The 18,136-nt window shown below is 52.5% G+C and overlaps 1 long non-coding RNA gene across 13 annotated transcripts in view; it reads left to right on the forward strand.

Annotated features, from left to right (window-relative positions):
* Positions 1-677: 677 nt before the first annotated feature.
* LOC113974683 overlaps positions 678-18,136 on the forward strand; it is a 79,149-nt gene continuing 61,690 nt past the window's right edge. For all 13 annotated transcript variants that reach the window (XR_003536611.1, XR_003536613.1, XR_003536610.1 and 10 more), the window contains exon 1: positions 678-937. This is a non-coding gene — a long non-coding RNA (uncharacterized LOC113974683). The remainder of the gene's footprint in view (positions 938-18,136) is intronic.

An 18,136-nucleotide genomic window follows, 5' to 3' on the forward strand; every position in this document is an offset into this window, starting at 1 on the left:
TTTGCTGAGCTCTCCCTCCGCCTTTGCCCGTGGGATCTTTGGGCAATCTGCTCACACTGGAGGGGTTGCATGGAGGAATCTCTTCCCCCTGCCTGTGCTCTGAAGGGTGGCTGGTTGAGAAGTGATCCACAGTACCAAGAATTAAAATTGAAGTGGGAAATGCTGCTCATTCACCAAAAAATCCTAGCACCTGTTCCAAACTGTGCCTTCCCAGTGGGTTTCTCAAGGCTGAGGGAGCACTGGGGTATCCCTGAGGGTTGATGCTCCTCTGCAAGGACTGGGGTTTGAAGGTCCCTGTCACTGGGCCTGAGCCATGTGGGGTCAAGCAAAAATATCCTCAAAGTTCAGGTCAAGCTGAGCAAGTAATTTTCAGCCAAGGAATCCCACCCAGCACTCATGTGGGATTATAGCTTTAGTCCTTCTGACTTATTTTAAAACTAAATGGCTCAAGTTTTGATTCTGGAGAGTCTCTCACTCAGAAGTTTAGCTGGCTGACATGTTTGTAACTGCATGAAAGCTTCTGAAAGCAAAACCCCAATTTTCTTTGGGATTGGCTCTGAAAAATGTGCTTAGATTTGAGTTTTTTACTTCAGCAAAGGAACCTGATGATCTTTTGTTATGGCTTGTCCTGACAAATTCTGGGGTTTTTTTTCCCCTGTTTTATTTCTTTTAGCTCAGTCTGTGAGAGGTCCTGCAGATGCCTCTGACATTCCTGCTGGTTGGGATGTTTGCCTCTGCTGGGAGACCCCTCCATCCTCTTCCTGGTCAGGAAAGGGACACAGCTGGGCCCTGGAAGACCAACTGGGTGGAGAGTAAGGGCAGGACTGGTGCGGAGAGTGGAGTTCTTCTATGTTTGGGAGTAAATGTGGATGAACCTCCCTTGCCTCTTGCTGATGGAGCTCTGTGGTGTCCCTGCTTGCCCTTGGACACCAGATGGGTGAGTTTAACCACTTTCTTTTTTTTTAGAATCTTTGTACCTGTATTCATAGAATGATGGAAAGATTTGGGTGGGGGGGGACCATAAAGCTCATCCACTTCCACCCCCTGCCACAGGCAGGGATACCTTCCACTATCCCACGTTGCTCCAAGCCCTGTCCAACCTGGCCTTGGACACTTCCAGGGATGGGGCAGCCACAGCTTCTCTGGGCAACCGAGTTTGCCCACTTTCTTTTTTTGTTTTTTTAATCATTGTACCTGTGTTCCTTTCCAACCACCAGGTCAGGGCTGCCATGCCATGTATAGGGAGGATGTTTTCCCTGTCCTTGCTGTTCCAGCTGGCTGCCCATCCCCACATACCCCCCTTTGTGCTATTTCTGGGCTCAGAGCACTTATCACCTTCCTGAAGTGGAGGCCGTGTTTTCTCACGTCCTGCTCAGCTATTCAAGTAACAGAATGAACCTTCCAGTGTGAAGGGGACCGATCCAGGCTGGGTTTTGGGTTTAACCCTTCCATGCCTTGCCCCCAAGGCAGCCCCATGGCTCGGGCAGTCACGCTGTGTCTCCAGCCCACGCGGTCCTGGTCAGCCGGGTCACGGGTGTTCCAGCACTGCCCTGTGCACAGGCACTTCAAAGAGCTTTCCAGGGACAGGAAACAGGGCAGATTAAAGGCACACTGAAGCTTTTATTTTATGCCAGCACTTCGAAATGTTCTTACTGGCCTTTCTGAGGCCCCATTTTTAGCCATGTCTATAATGCAGCAGCAGCCTCTGGCACCGCACACCACGGCTCTGAGGCATGAGAGTCACAAGGCACTTCACATGTGTCTGAGAGCCAAGGGGCTCCAGGGAGGGTCAGGGCTGGCTCCTCCAGGACTGCTTCCTCTGCCAGCAGCCTCACCACCCCAGGCACTGCTCAGCAGCCCGAGGTTGGCTGTCCCTTGCCACCTTGCAGCCCAAGGACATGCCATGTCCCTCGGAGTGTGCTCTGGGAGGCAGTGCTGAGGCAGCCAGAGGTCCTGGCAGGCTGGGGGAGTGGGTGGTACTGGGGTTTTGCTGCCTCTTCTTTCCTTTCATGCCTTTGCAGCCTTTCCAGACATGCATCAGCTCCACTCCATCCCACAGGAGTGCAGCAGACAGGAGTGGAGTTCTTCCCACTGGGAAGAACACGGTCCAGCTGCTGTTCCTCCATGGTTTCTCCCCAGCAATGTAAACAGTTTACAGGGGACTTTGTAAACAGCAGATTTGTTTAGGATATTGTCTGCATTCCCTCCTCTGTGTTTCCTTGTTCAGCAGCACAGGGAATGCTGACCTGCCAGCTGCAGGGCTGGGGCTTGCCTTGTCAGAGGGGACAATGGTGACAGCCCAGAGGAAGGAGTCGTGTACACTCCTGCATTCCCTGTGAGCCTGGTGGAGTTGAGGGATCATTCAGAAACACCATGGCTGCATGGAAATGCTTCTGCATCCAGCAGAGAGGGAAGCTGGCATGGGATGGCATTGCAGGATGTGTTGTGTGAGAGAGCAGAGTGTATGTGAGCAGAAAGCCCCAGGGCACTGGGAGAGATGAGAACCCTTCAGAGGTGGGAGCTTCATCCCAGAAAAGCAGTGTCTGTTTGAAAAGTCTCAGAAAGTCACTGACTCCCTGTGGAAGCTGATTGTCCACCCAGGGAAAGGAGGCTGTTAAGCCAACTCATCCCATGGGATTAACACCTGAGGATGTCTGTGCTCCCTTCAGAGCTTCTCATGCAGGGATCCAGCCAGTGTTCCTCAGCACTGGCTCACAGAGCTGAGCTTCCCTCTAACCCCTTCAGCTTTGGAAAGGAGCAGAGAGAGGAGAGGGTGATTTCCACCTGACCTTCTGCACCTCCCCAGCAGCTCTGTCAAACTGAGCTGTACTTACCTCCCAGGAACCCCTGGCACCTCAGGGCACACACTGCACACAGGAACAGTGGGTCAGGGGGGCTGGAAATGGAGGTTGGCAAGTCAAAAAGAGGGTCAGAGGTGGGGGAGCAGCAAACAGAAAGGTTTAGAAGCAGTCAGGGGATGTTCCTCAAGCCCTCAGATGTTCAGTGCAGCTGTGGGTGAGTTCAGCCTTCCCTCTGCCAGTGAAACAACAGACTTTACAGAGGAGGGAGCAAAGCCCAAATGTTTCAACACACTTATTGTCTGGTTTCTTCTAATTTTCTCTTGTGCTTAAGCCTGAGCAGTTTAAATCTGTGACAGGCCCTTGAGTCAATGCCTCTGTGCTCGGGCATTCCTCATGGACAGGAGGGATAACTGGTGCAGGCCAGACTGTCAGGAACTGACAGCAGATTGTTTGGCTGTTTGTTTGCCCCCGTTCCCTGCCAACCACAAGTTTGAGGCTTGAATTTAAACATCCTGGATAGAAAGGAGAAGATCTCCAAACGACAGCTCTGCTGCGTTGCCAGGGAAGTCTTGGATCCAGGAGACACAAACAGCTCCACAAAGCCAAACATGGGGAGAAGCAACCTGACCCCTTTTTCCACAGCATTGGCTTCCCAAGTATGTGGCTGCTGGGTGCAGTTCAGAGGTGGCCTCCACCTCCTTTGTCAGTGTGACCATGTGAGGGGCTGGTGACCCACTCTGGCCGTGTCCACATGGTCACCATTATTAGGAAGAAAAAGACAGCAAGTTCTTTCTGCTTCCCTCTTCTTGCTTCCCTCAGAGCCATGGATGTATGGCAGGGACCCAGTCTGGCCCGGGGAACACTTGGGAGGGCTGAATTCTGGATGCTTCTGGATGCTTTAAATACCACATAAAACCCTGTTTGCCTTTGGGGGCTGTGGGTAGTTGAGCACTGTCCAGCAGAATCCTGTTGATTTTCTGGTGAGTTTTAACTGTAAATATTTGAACAAAAAATTATCTTGTGTTAACCTTAGAGACATTTAATCTCTCTGTACATAGGGAAGTCTGGCTTGAGTCACGAGTGGAAATGAGAGTGGTAGTTTCAGGCGATTCCCCAGTGGATGTTTATCCATGTTGGCACAGGATGCCCATCAGGAATGGCAGCTTGTTCATCAGGAAGGGCTGAAAGGACACCTGGAATGACAGGGCAGGATGGAGGTGTGTTGGCTGGTCCTGAACAGGAAAGCAGGAGGGCTCCTGGTCATGTTGGATGACCGAGGTGGCAGGGGGAAGGCACAGGGCTGTCAGGAGAGCTGCTAGTTCCCAAATCTTCCTGTTTCATTGCAGAGTCTGCAGTTTGCCTGTAGCTTGGGACCAGTTTTGTTATAAACCCAAAGTTTAAGCAGATTTTCAGCTCTGCTTTAGGTACCATCCCCCTCTGCCCAGCTCAGCTCGCTGACCCGCATTGTTCCCTCTTGGGAGGATGATGGATGTTACAGGAAGGGCTCAGTTCACTCCTTCCTTCTCCTGGACTCTTAACCTTGTCATGGTGCAGAGGAGGGAGGAAGCTGCCTGGGAACCTCTGCCTTCCCTCCACCTCCTGTCTGCCTAATTCATCCCTGGAACTCTGCTACAGCCTGGGATAGGGATGCCGGGATACCAGAGGGCAGAGCTGAGTCCAAGGGAAGGAGTGCACATTAACCAAGGAGAGGCTGAGCAGATGTGTGTGTGGAGGGAGACAGCAGCAGTACCAAGGCAGAACTGGGAAAAGTGGGAAGAACTGTCTGTCCATGGGGAGCTGATGGGCACGAGGAGAGAGCTCCCACCGCCCCCAGACCATCCTGGGTTCGGACCAGGTCAGGACCAGGGCACTGACAGAGCCTCTTGCATCCTTCAAGCGCTGATGTCCCAGCTGAGGAGGAGCTGACAGCTGCCCCCTGCAGCCCTCAGGTGCCTTGAAATCCTGCCTTCCTTTACTGTCAGTTAGATCCTTTGAGTGGAAAATCAGGAAGCTTCTCCCCCGATTCACCTGCTCAGGACACCCAGGCAGGTGGGTCTGTTCCGTTTGTGCCCAGTCCAAAGGGAGCGAGCGCAGGACGTTGTTGGGCTGAGCTGTGCCTGGGATCCCATCAGAGAGGGAGCTATTCCTACACAGTCCAGCTCAGCTCCATCCCTGTTTCAGGCCTTGGCCTGGTGTGGCTGCTCCGTGTGAGGCACTGGGAGCTCGGCTGTGTGTGCAGGCGCTGGCGTTGGAGCTCCAGCAGGCTCTACCAATTCCCATTTAGGTTTGACCTTTTGCTGGATATTAAAGCCTTGCTGTGGCTCAGTGAGATGAACACTGCAGCAAACACAATTCTTCAAGATGAAATATCTCTCCAGTGGGTAATTCCAGCCTCATTTGAGGGTTGTTGTATTTTTTTTTTCCTTTCGTGCTGAATCATTTATTCCTGGTGTCAGGAAGGTGCAGAATGACTTTCCCCACTGGCTTTCAGAGCTTCATTGATTCTTCAACTCCCACTCCTGCAAATCTGCTGGAGCAGCAGCCCTTTGCCTCTCCAATTTTCCCAGGAGGGGAGTGGGGAAAGGGAGGGTCTCAGGACTGCGGGAGCTCTTCAGGGAACCCATTCACGGTCTGGGGGAGATGCCATCATATTTTAAGCTCCGTCTTCCAGGGACAGTGTTCTTTATTTATAGGTTTTTTTGCCTTAAAAGCTTTCTCAGCACTCAGCTGTCTGTGTGGGGAGGGGGGAGCAGGACACATTTCCCTGAGATTGTACAGAGCACCATAGACCTTTGGCCCTTCCTTCTTTGTGGTTCACTGCTGCAGCTGAACCCCTCTGCTCACGATAAGTATGGATCCAATCCCTTAGTCTGATCCCAAAATATGTGTAGAGCACAAATCCAATCACTGCCTGGCTGCCAGGCAGCAGTGACTGAAGCCAGGCCTCCTCCTGTCATCATCAATCCCTTTGCAGTCCCGGATCTGAGTTCACACCTCATGTTCTCCAGTGCAGCTCCTTGGAGACAGGGAAAGGCTCTTCTGCCAGTGATAGGGGGAGATGGGAGGAGAAGAGGCAGTGAGACCTGGAAAAAACAGGGTCCCAGAGCCCCATGAGAGCTCAGGAACACAACCCCGGAGGTGCCATCACATCCCTCTGGCATCCCTTGAGCAGCAGGAGCCCCTGTGCTGGACACTCTGGTGTGGAGGTGAGGGAGCCAAGTGGGTGTGAAGTGCAGGGCCCTGCTTGACCCCTCTCCAGGAGAGGAGCAAACAGAGCAGGGCTGCTGCCACCTGGATCAGTTCAGCAGGGCTGAATGGATCCTTGTGTCCAGCAGAGCCTGTCACCAGGCACTCGCTGCCGAGCTCCAGAGCTTTGATTTAAGGAGTCTGCAGCCGTCTGACCCAGCCCACTGAGCTTACACCATCCCCCTGCCAAGCAGCCCTAAATGTTTCTATTTGTTCTGCACTTGGCCCTGTTTCTCCTGTTTGTTATCCTAAACGTGCCCAGGACGTGACCCTGCTCCCTCTCCCCAGCACTCCCTCCTGTTCCATTTATTTTCTCCTGCTTCCCAGGAACCCCTGTAACATAAGTACCATTCAAAGGACAGAAAAACGGAGGGAGGTGGATGTTCACAGAGGTGCTGTGCCCTCCTTGGGATCAGGCACTGGCCCCAGTGTCAGTAGGACATGCAAAGGGATGCTGCCAGGGAGCTGGGGGCTGCAAAACGATGGAGGAAGCTCAGTGCTGGCAGACATTTAAGTCACTCTTTATTGCAGTGCTACACTGCAACAAAAAGGATCAATATTTATTAGTCGCAGAAAGCATAATTTTGCATGAAAAGCATCGATCAGCATGTCAGCCCAGACAATGTCATTACATCTTTATGATTTGGTCAACATCCCTGTAGGAATAAGGACACTGTTCCCCTGGACAGAGCCAGGGGGTGCAGGCAGAGTTCAGCACAGTGCTGTGGTTAGAGGGGGCAAAGCAGGGACAGCACTGTTCGGTGTCACAGGATGGGCTCAGGGGCTCTGGTTCTGTGCCTCATCATTCTGTGCCATCAGTTTGTCACTGAGGTCTAAGGACCACCAGGAGAAATTCCCTATTTCAGAGTCAGGTCCTAATTTTTTAGTCCTTTTTCCCCCAGTGAAATAAGCTGCCTGCCAGCTGGGTCAGGGTGGAAGCTCCCCCATAAGGTCATAGTGCACAATTATTTGCTTTAGGGGAGGTTGGTCCCATCCTTTAAGGCAACCCAGCACACGTGGTGAGGATGCCTGTCAGTGCCAGCTCTCCTCCAGGCCTTCTTGGGCTCACTGAGTGACTCCAGCCCCATCTGCCCGGTGGGCAGGGCTGTCTGGGGTCACCCTGCAGGCCCCAGCGAGGTCGGTGGCTCAGTCCGTGTGGGGAGCTGGGCCCTGGCCAGCTGATGAGCCAAGAAGGGCAGGGAATGTGGGAAAGGGCTCTGGGCAGTGCCATGCGGACAGTGGGAGACAGCTGGGAATGGCAGTGGCATGGAGGAGGCAGAGGAACCTTCAGTGGGGTGGAGAGGTGTTCGAGAGGATCTGATGGAAGTAGGAAGATGAGGATGGTGGGATTTGTTGCAGTGTTACAGTTGGACACAAAAACAAAGGGAAGAGGCTTCTGGAGCTGCTTCTCAAACCTCTCCTTGCTGTGGGTCCAGCGGGTCAAATCCTGCCATTTCCGTCCCTGTGCTGTCCCCAGCAGAGGCACAGGAGCACAAAGACGGCCCTGGAAGCAGCAGGTCCTGTGGTTTTGCAGAACACCTGAGTCAGGACTCCGGAGTCAGAATTCCCAGCAGTGCCATGGACTCCCTCAGGACAAGCCACAAGCCAACCACACCAAAATAATCAGCTCAACAAAACCAGCCTGCTCCAGTCACGGGGGCACGGGGTCTGTTCAGAAAAACCCTGAAAAAGTCCTGGTGGGAGCAAGCAGTTCTTCCAGCACCATGCTGGATAGGAGCCAGGAAAACAGGCCCTTGGCTTGGTAAAAACCTCCTGACGGGTTCACAGCTGGTTGTGAGTCAGTCTGGGTGTTTGTAGATAAAGGGTGTCACCCAGTCAAGATTAGTGGCTCTGCCTGGCCATCTGAGTGATGGATGAGCTGTTGTTCCACACAATCAGAAGGAACCTCCATGTGGATCCTGAAACACAGTTTTTAAGACAGCTGTTCCTGCCTAACCTGACAGGCAGCGAGAGAGGCTGCTGAAGAGGTGGCACAGTCAGGTTTAGGGGACACAGGTGCCTGCACAACCCACTTGTATCCCAGAGATTTGTGGATCTGGTATCCTTGGCATAGGAGGATCCCAAGGCAGGAGCTCAGCACTGCAGCCCATCAGGGTGCAGCATCAGGTTGCTCCCCAGAGAGCGTGGGGTGACTGTGCTGCTGTAGGAAATGAGTTTTCAGCCCCACTTTCTCTCTGCCAGTTGGAATGCCCGGAGCAGGCAGCTTTGCCACATGGAGTCACAGTGAGAGAACCATTAATTTTGTATTAGGACATAAAAACTGTTTGAGCTGAACAGACCAATAGTGCTTCCAGCCCAGCATCCTGTCTCCAGCAGAAGCCAAGCCGGATGCCTTAAAGGAAGGCATAAAAACCCCATAATGCCCATAATTGTGCAGTACTTCCCTGTGAGGGGAGATTCCCCCCTGACCCCAGCTGGCAGGCAGCAGGAGAGTCAGGAGCTGCTCTGGTTGTCATTGGAGCTGGAGTCACTTCAGATGCTGTTCTTGCACACATAAATGTCCAATCCTGTGGTGAAACTCTCCAATTCTGGTTGTTATACTGCTTTTCTGATGTCCTGGTGAGGAGCTGATGGTGTTCAGGATAGGTCCTGGATGACCTGCCACAGGCTGCTCTTAGGAGAGCAAAGGGGAGCTTCGTCCCTTCCCCACCCCAGCCAGTCCCTACCCCTTTCTGAGCTCTGTAATTAATTTAAAAGTGTCCAAGGCCAGGTTGGACAGGGCTTGCATCAACCTGGTCTAGTGGAAGGTGTCCCTGCCTGTGGCAAGGAGTGAAACGAGATGGTCTTGAAGGTCCCTTCCCACCCAAACCCTTCTGGAATTCTGTGGTGAACTCTCCCTGTGGCCTTACCCCGCCGTGCTGGGGAGCAGCAGCGCTGACCATTCCCGTGGCTGGGCTGGGTTTTGGCTCAGGTGTTGCTCTGTACCAAAGGTGAGTCTCTTTGCCCACAGAATATTTCTCAGAGTGGGATTGTGGGGCTAACAGGAGACTGGTTGATCTATGGACAGGTGTAACCTCCTCACAACTACTTCAGGTGATGGAAGTGCTTTCTTGTCTGTCAGTGCCCTGTCAATCCTCTTTTCCTTGGACATCCCAGCCAAACCTCTTGCTGGGAATGCCAGGGGAAGCCTGCTGGGATGCTGAGCAGGTGGTGAGTGACAGAGGCCAGAGCTGTTGGAGACCAGGATGGTGACTCACGGCGATGTTTAGGAGGAGAGCTTGGCACAACATCAACTCTAACAAGAATTTTTGATTAGATTTTTGCTAATTAAGTAAAAACTTAGATTTTCACTCATGGAAGAAGTCCTGCTTCCAAGTAGCCATCTTTAGGATGAGATCCCCCCCCCAGAGACCACCTGAGCATCCCTGAGCATGGGAGAAGTTAAATCAAGGACTACCCATGAAGGAGTGGCAGAGGTGTGTTTGCCTGCTGGCAAAACAGGAGAGGGGATGGAGGCAGGAGAGCAGGGCTGGGCACGTAGAACTGGGAGGAGATGGCACAGCCTGGGATAATTGGGCCATTAAATCTCACAAAGGCACCGACACTTGCACACTGTGCTCAGGGAAACAATCACTCTCCAGTAACAATCATACGGATCTGCAACCATTTTTCTTCTGATCCAGTGCTTAATCCTATTGTTCAGACTGCAGGTTAAATTGTCCTCAACCCACGTGCAGAGGCCAGGTTGGTTTGCAGAGATGTGCAGGAGGGACTGCGGGGAAATTTTGGCTCAGAAATCCATTTGTAAATGTCCCTCAAATGTCTGCTTTTGTTCCCTGTGCCTCCTCTCTGCCAGCCCTTCCACCTCCAGAAATCCCCATGTGGGATGGAGCTATCCCAGTCCTCTGGTCAAGCCCCCTTTATTCTGCCCCGCTTCTCCCAACTACAGAGAATGCCAGAACTGCCTGAGAAGGTCACAAAATTGGCTTTAAATCCTTCAAGTTTACAGATGTGGCTTTAACTCCCTTTATTTTTTGTAGGTCTGGGGAGGAGGGGTTTCGTCCTTGAGCCACGTTCTCAAAGTCATCAGCTGTGGAAGCTGAGAATGCCATTTTTGCAGTAACAAAAGTGGAATTTGGCATGCAGGGCCCCAGGAGCTGGGGACTGAAGGACACACACTCTCTTTCTGAAGGCTTTGCAGTAAAGTTGAGTGTTGTGGGGCTCCCGGGACCAATCCCTGTCTGGACAATGTTGTTACAGATTCTTAGTTCATCAGCTGTAATCCATGGGGTGTATCAGACCCCGCTGGATTGCTGTTTGGATGGTGCAGTGAGGTTTGGCCAAGGCTGCTCAGATCCCTTAGCTGGGTGTGTGGTGCTGAGTGACCCTGCTCCTGTGTTTGGTGACAGGTCCTGTTGGGCACTGGTGTGTTCAGAGCATGACCATTGCTGGGTGCTGGCAGGAGTCTGGAGCTCGGGCACTCTGAATCTGGGATTAAAAGCAAAAACAGTGAGAACTTCACCCATGTCTTGTGTTTTTCATCCAACTATTTCTCAGCTGGAAGGACATGGAAGGGCAGTAAAACCCTTTCTCAATCCCACGTCTGTCCAGGCAGGGGGTTGCATAATGCTGCAGATGTTCCAGCTGTGCTGCTCAAGTGCTGGTGTTGCTTCTGGCTTGGTTTACTCTGGGCTTTGGTAGGAAGATGACTTACAAGCCTTGGCTGGCACAGTCACAGAAGTCCTGACAGCAGGACAGGAGTGTGACCTGGCAGGAAGGGGTTGGATTGAGACAGGAAGAGACAGACTGTGACATGGGAGCTGTGGGACCCTGTGCCCAGGGCTGGGGATGGTGCCTGGCTGGAGGCTCCTTGGTGCAAGGTGAGCTGAAAAGTTTGTGACTCCCAGTAACTCATTCCCTCCCTGGGGCCATCCAAGCTCCATTTTGACTATCCAGAGATGCCTGGGGTATATTTGTTTTCCTCTTCTTTCCCTTTGATACCTCTTCCCTTATTGTGGGAGACTCCTGCAGCTTGGGGCTGTCCTTCTCTGCCTCGGCTGGACCAGGGCTGCCTTGGTGAGCAGGTATTAATGGCAGGGGAGGGCAGGACCTGTGATAACTCAGCCTGGCAGCCCCGGCAGCACCGAGGTGATGGAATAGTCTTTGGAGACCCAAAGAGCTTCAGTCAGCACTTCTGTGTGAAAGGGTCGTGAAAGGAGGGAAGGAAAGTCATCGTTCGTAGGTCTGAAAACTGGAGCAGGGGCTGGAAATTGAGACATAAGAAGGGAAGGCAGTTGAAGAAGCAGGTTCAGGTGATGCCATCCCTGTAGTCAGTGCTGGGGTTGGTAAATCTGGACTTCATCCTGCTCTTCCTACTGATGAAACTCCTGCTGGTGTCTGTGTGTGACAGTGTTAGAGTAGTGCCTTGGTAAAAAGTGGGTGTTGGGAGAAGGGGAGCCCCAGACCCTGCCCAGGAGCCCCTGAGGAGGGAGGGGTCTCTGGGCAGTGCAGATGGCACTGTCACTGCCTTGTGCCACCTCCCTGGCCTCAGAGCTCATCCCTGCAGCTGCAGTGCCCCAGATCCCAGGATACAGGGTTCTTCCTTTGGGAGGCAGACCTTGCTACCAGCAGTGTGGTTTCATTTTAACATTCATTTTAACAAAGAACTGAGGAAGGGAAATGCTCTTCCCCCTGCCGAGGGTTTGTACACATCCCTCTCACCCAGCCCGTCCCCCCGCATCGCTGAGCCCCAGGCAGAGTTTTGAGGGCTGGTTGTAGCTCAGTTTCCTGCAGCCTCAGATGCTGCCCTTGAGCAGGGAGTTGGGCTTTGGGTTCCCTGAGTGCAGACCTGGGACTCTGTGGCTGGAGAACAGCGTGCAGCAGGTTCTCTGGTGGCACAGTGTGACTGCAGAAACCTCCTTCTTTGTCCTCTCAGTGGTGGTGATGTCCCAGTGCCACTCTGTTCCCTGCAGATGGTTTTCATCACCCTCCCATTAAGCTGAGCCACATCCTGGGACCCAGATTTGTGAACCAGATCAGCTGCTCCTGCTGCAACACACAGTGGGCTGTTGCAAAATGCTTATTTCCTCATGTCTGATCAGCCTGAAATTATCCCAGGACCTTTTAGGGTTGGGAAGCACCTTTGGTTTGTGAGCAGGGCTGTTGCTTATCCCTGTTTGTGATATTTTTGTAACCCCTACACAGTGATGAGACAACTATGTCCAGGAGGGTCACCCCAGCACCTGTCCCCCACAAAGTTAGGACCTTGTCACCACCGTGCACATCTGGAGGTGCCTCCTGATGTCCACTGTCCACTCTGAGAGGTGTTCCAGGGATCTCAGTTTACATCACCTGCAGCCCAGCCCTGGCTCCCAGCTGGAAGGGGTTTGGTGTGAGGCTGGCAGGGTGGAAGCCGGGACTGGCAGCTGGGCAAGGGAACCCCTTCAGGCATCGCACTGGCCGTGGCCCCAGTCAAATATTTTCTGCCACTGATTCTGATGAGTCTTGTGGCATCCCCAAATGAGGCACAGGGGATTGCAGAGCAGTCAGCTTTCATTTAGAGCCTGACCTTGGCATCAGGCTGTTAGCATGGCAAGGAAGAGAGATGAGTTAGCTGGCAGACTGCCTGCATGTGGCAAGGGGTCTTTAAAGCCTCAAAGGATGCATTAGTTTGATGTCAGAGGCTTTGTCTGTGGCATTCCCTGGAATAACCATCCTCCCTGTGTGTGTGCACGTGTATTTCCTCCCTGTCTGCATCTCTGCTGCTCCCCCAGCCTGTGTCCGAGGAGCTGGGCTAGGCAGCATGGATAGCTCCAGTGAGACAGATGGAGATGGATCCTGGCCTCTGTGGGGACAGCTGTGTCCCTGACAGTCCCCTCTGGTCGTGCACCTGTTAGGAACTATACTTAGCATGGGAAAACTTTCCAGAAAAGAGAAAGCAGGGCAGAAGTGGGAAGGCAGAAGGCCTGGGAATTTGGCCTCATTCTCCTCAGCAGGTCCCGAAGCTCCAAAAATGCCTCTCAGTAACAGCATCCAAAAATGCCAATCAGGTGAGAAGCAGGCCGTGCAGCAAGGCCTGCTGGCACTGTTTGGAGACAGCCTGGGCGAGTGACAGCTCCATAACTCCTGGGTGGAATGCCAGGGAGCGCCGTGTGTTTGTCCTGACAGGCCCCAGCGGTCCAATCACTCGGAAACTGCCATATGGGAGCTGTGGTGGATCCTGGGGGAGGCACGTGCTGGGGGGTCACAGGCTGAGGCAGTGCAGACTCCTGTGTCCATCACGTCTCCCCCAGGGCTGCTGCAGCCCCTCTCCCTGTTCCTGGCTCTCCCGCTGTGCTCCAGCCTGGCTGTCACACTCACCAGCCACCCGCCTGTCTGTCAGCCCTGGGCACAGCCAACTGCCCGTGGAGCTGGGGGAGGAGATCCTCCTCCTTCTGGTGCTGTGCAGGGTTCTCTGGGAGGAGACAGGAGGCTCTTCAGCTTTTCTTTCGATAAACGAAGAACTCTGAGTTAGGTGCTCGTGGTCTGATGGCAAATAAATGTGCCCTGCCCTCCACTGCCCCCCTTCCTGCAGCTGGGGCTGGAGCCTGGCATGGAGGCAGCACATCCAGGTGGGGTTTAAGGCCACGTTTTCTTTATATCCTTTTCCTTTGGTAGGTGCTGAGCTGCATTTTCACCACCCACGGCTCCCCTTGGCACAGGAGGAGCCCGATGGCCCTCTCTGATGTGTCACTCACAGTGCAGCCTCTCTGATCCACCCCTCATCCTCCTACCCTGTGGAGGAGCTCCTGGGCTCCTCTGGAGAGAGTTCCTGTTCCCGGGGCTCCAGCTGGTGAGGAGTGAAACTCTATCAGTGCTTGGTGACTGCAGGAAGCTTCGGATGGATGAGAATCCAGCATGGCCGGATGCCTCTGGAGCCACCCGGCTCCGGGTGCTGCTGACAGGTGGCATTGCCTGCCTGGGAGGACACTGTCCCTGTCCAGCTGCTCCCTGCTATCCCTGGCTGCACGCCCTCTCCAATACCTGCTGCTCACCCAGTTAGCATTCCAGGAGCTGTGGCCACCTGGGCTGCTGCTTAGTGGGGGGATTTGCTGTACTTAGATGAAAAATGCAACAGGAACTTTAAACTGCCCTGTGGCTAAATTTGGCTCAGTGTTCCAATCCCTGCAGCTCCCAGCTCTCCTCCTCTGCCCTCTCTTAGCAAGAGGCAAGGAAACTATTAGGTTGCACCAAGGAGCCACCTAAGCAGCTACTAAACACCTTCCCTGAATGATACTCTTAGTGCTTCCCCAGCCTTAGGGGGAAGGTCTGGGTGTGAAACCAAGAAAGAAAGAGGGAACAGAGTGTGTCGTGGGGAGCTCCAGCTGATGGGATAAATCCACAGTATTCCTAGCTGCCTAATCAAGATTTTTGTGACACAAAATTTGCATTTACGCACCTGTGCAGCAGATGGGAATAGGAGCATCTTATAATTTCCAGATGCTTGAGCCCTGCTGGTACCAGGATGCTGATGCCATAGGATTGGTTTCTGTGCCATCAGGAGTGAGGAAATGCTCAATTCCTTTCAGTGACCACTTGCAGAATTTTCCACTGAAGACTGGGAAAATCCTTGTCACATTTCCCAGTGTTTCTGTGGGGTGTTGGGAAGTGATCATAGAGAGAATCATACCCATTTCTGCTTGGGAGTGGGAGAAACAGGAGGTTGTTCCTCATCTCAGTCACGGACATGGATTGAATGAGGCTGGTAAACGGGGATAACTGGGTGTCTCTGGTACTTGCCAGGTGATTAACCTGTCTTCATATGCCAGGAAGGCTTTCCTGGAACTGGAGACACTGGCCAACATAAATTGCTTCTGTCAATGTGCTTTATTGGACTACATCAAAGCAGAATCGATAGCGAGTTAAAAAAACCCACCAAAATGGGCTCGGTAAGGCAGAGCAAGTCATAAACAGAGTGCAGTGCTGGGCAGGTCAGGTTTCACCTGGCAGCCAGGAAAATAGGGGGGTTCTGGCGCTGCTGGAGGGTGATTCATTGCACTGGAATATTCCAGGGGGGGGAACCATCCAGGGGTTGTTAACACACTGCTGCAGGGAGAGGGGCTCAGGTTTCTGCCTCCAACTTCGCTGTCACAGATTTGTACTGATACCATCTATATCGGTGCACGTTCTCTGTTTCCACTTAACCCAGATGAAAGTGTGGTTATTGTGTTCTAAGGTTGCTGGAACTTGTTAATAATTTAGAATAATAGAGTCAAATTAATTCAACTCTTAAAATCGGGCTTATTTGCATTGGCTTGTCTGGGTTTTTTTGTAGGAGATCTCTCTGTGGGCATGTGTTTGTGTGAGCTTTTTGTGTGTGCCTGGGAGTGTTTGTGTGCATACGTAATTTCCCTCTCCATCTCACAACCAAAAGAGGCTGAGCTGGGTTTAAACGTTGGACAGGAAAAATAGTTTCTCCCTGCCTGTCAAGAAGGTCCACCCCTAAGTAGAGCCCAATAGCTGAGGTATAAATCCACGGGGAAAAAAATGGGGTTTGTAATGGAAATGCTCCCTCGTTTGAAATTATAGCCAGGCATATGTGAGGCTGGAATTCCTGCTGCAGCATCCAGACGGTGCCTCAAGCTGGCTGCACATTCCCAGGAATAAAGGACCCCCCCAGCCTACCTGCAGACTGACCTTTGTGCTAACTCTGACACGCAGCTCAGGAGCTGTTGTGCTGCACGAGGCGGGTGCGATCCCGGAGTGACAGATTGCTGCTGACAGGGAAAGGCTCTTCCAGCTGCATTTCTCTGCAGCCCCAGCGATATTTCCAGGGGCTTGTTAGAGGAACAACAGCACCAGCCAATAACCAGTTGGTCTAAGCCCTGGGGACAGACCGTATGGCCCACACTCTGCTTCCTGAGCTGCGAATGTGGAGCAAATTCAGCTGCTTTAGCACTTCCAGCCCTCACGTTATCCAGCAAAGGAACACACCCGTGTGTGCTTCTGTCTGTGGCAATGCCTGCACCTATAAATAACACTGTTTGTGTGTGTGTGTGTGTGTGCGCATATTTATGTGTCTGTGTATTTATTGTGGGGGAGGCTGGTTGCAGAGCAGTCCAGAAAATTGAAATCCTTTTGTGCAAATCCTGCTCTGGCGGAGGGAGCGGAGCCAGGAGACCAGGGGTGATGAATTGGCCCTGAACCGCGATGACAGTCTTTTTTTTTTAAGTCAAAACAATTTCAGGGAAAGGGTCTCCAAAAGAAGTCCAGTTTTAGAAGGTGGCTCAATTGAATTTCTGGTTCCTGGCTGCCTGCCTGGAGGGCCTCTTGTCACTTCTACTTTCTTCCAACAAGGCAGAAGGCGGAATTGACAGCAGCCTTCCCGCCAGGCTGTTAGGGAAGCAGGGAAGCCAGATGCTTTGCCTCCCTGCTCCCTCCCCCTCCTGCTGCCCGACAGCCAGAGAGTTAAGTTGTTTAACTCTTGCATTTTCCCTCTCCAGCGTTCCTGGCCTGAGCCAGCGGGGATCCTGAGGGATGACACAGCGCCTGGAAGTTGGCGCGTGTGCACCAGGGGGTTCCTTGGTGCTGAGGGCAGGAGCATGCCCAGCACACAGGGGAGTGTCCTGAGGCTTTTCTACAGTAAAATTAGACTTTTGCACAGAAAGATGCTGCACAGAGGCACGTGGTGGGAATGGGCTGATATATGAGCCTCTCTCCAAGAGCAAACCCAGGGCAAAGAGCTGTATAATATGATTTCAGAGCTTCCATCCCAAACCCACTTCTAAACTCACCCTCAGCCCCTGCTATTTATGTCACTGCATGTATGGTACAGTGTAGGTGAGAGCTAGAATATTCCTATAATTTCTTCAGCAAGGACAGTATGCTCAGACCCCTCTTTTCTTTGCTGAGAACCATCATCTTTAGATGGTAAGAACTGTGGAAGGTTTCAGTTGTTTTTGAATTAACATTTCTACATGCATCATTTCACTAGATAATTTGCTGACTCTAAAATTTTTGTGTAATCAAATTCGTTGGCTGTTTTAACATTTGTCCAACACCATTTTTAAGTGGTAGTTAAATGATGGGGAGAAGGGAGCCCTTTCTTTGGACTCCGGGCTGCAGCAGGGTGAGGTTCTGTAGTTCAGTTTTTTGAGAAAGGACCTGCTCTGAGTCAGGGGTTGTGCATTTCTGACACACATGACCCACAGAGCCCTTTTCAACTGCAAAATGGGATGACAAAGTGGTAGTGGATGGCCAGGAACTGGCACCCTCTCCCTCTCCAAGCTCATCTCATTGCCAAAAGCTCTGCACACTGGGTAAGGTGAGAACCCTTCTCCTTCCCTACTTAGGATGAGACAACATGGCCTCAGGCTGTGCCAGGGGAGGTTCAGGTTGGACATCAGGAGGAATTTCCTCATGGAAAGGGCTGTCAGGCATTGGAAGGGGCTGCCCAGGGAGGTGGTGGAGTCCCCACCCCTGGAGGTGTCCAAGGAATGACTGGACGTGGCACTGAGTGCTCTGGGCTGGGGGACAAGGTGGGGATGGGGCACAGGGTGGATTCAGTGACCTTGGAGGCCTTTTCCAACCTCAATGATGCTGTGAAATAGCCCAAAATGGGACCAAACCAGGGCCTTGGAGGGAAAGTTTCGGCAGGGGAAGGTTTACATCAGATATTAGGAGAAATTTCTTCACTGAAAGGGTGGTCAGGCATTGGAAGGGGGCTGCCCAGGGAAGTGGTGCAGTCACCATCCCTGGAATTGTTCAGAAAATGTGTGGAAATGGCACTTTAGAACATGGTTTAGTGATGACCATGGTGGTGGTACTGGGCAGATGGTTGGACTTGGTGATCTTAGAGGTCTTTTCCAACCTCTGATGCAGTGATTATGTGTTTCTGTGAGCTCCTCTGCACTGAAGCTGCCAGGCTGGGGGTGAATGTCTCTGCAACCTGTTGGCTCTGCCAGGGGCCATCCATGGGGTTCCCTTAAAATTCATCCAGCCTCTTCTCCTCCTGTGTGCTTCTTTATGTCCTGTTGTATCTCTGTGCTGTAACTCCTCCCTTCCACCACTGATCCCTGTGTCCCTGTGCCCCCTTCCCCTGTGGGGAGGATGGTGATGGAGCAGCCTTTCCTCCGTGCTTGGCACCCGTG

Source organism: Neopelma chrysocephalum, unplaced genomic scaffold (assembly GCF_003984885.1).
Source record: "Neopelma chrysocephalum unplaced genomic scaffold, ASM398488v2 Primary Assembly neopelma1_124, whole genome shotgun sequence".
In the NCBI taxonomy this organism is placed as follows: Eukaryota; Metazoa; Chordata; class Aves; order Passeriformes; family Pipridae; genus Neopelma; species Neopelma chrysocephalum.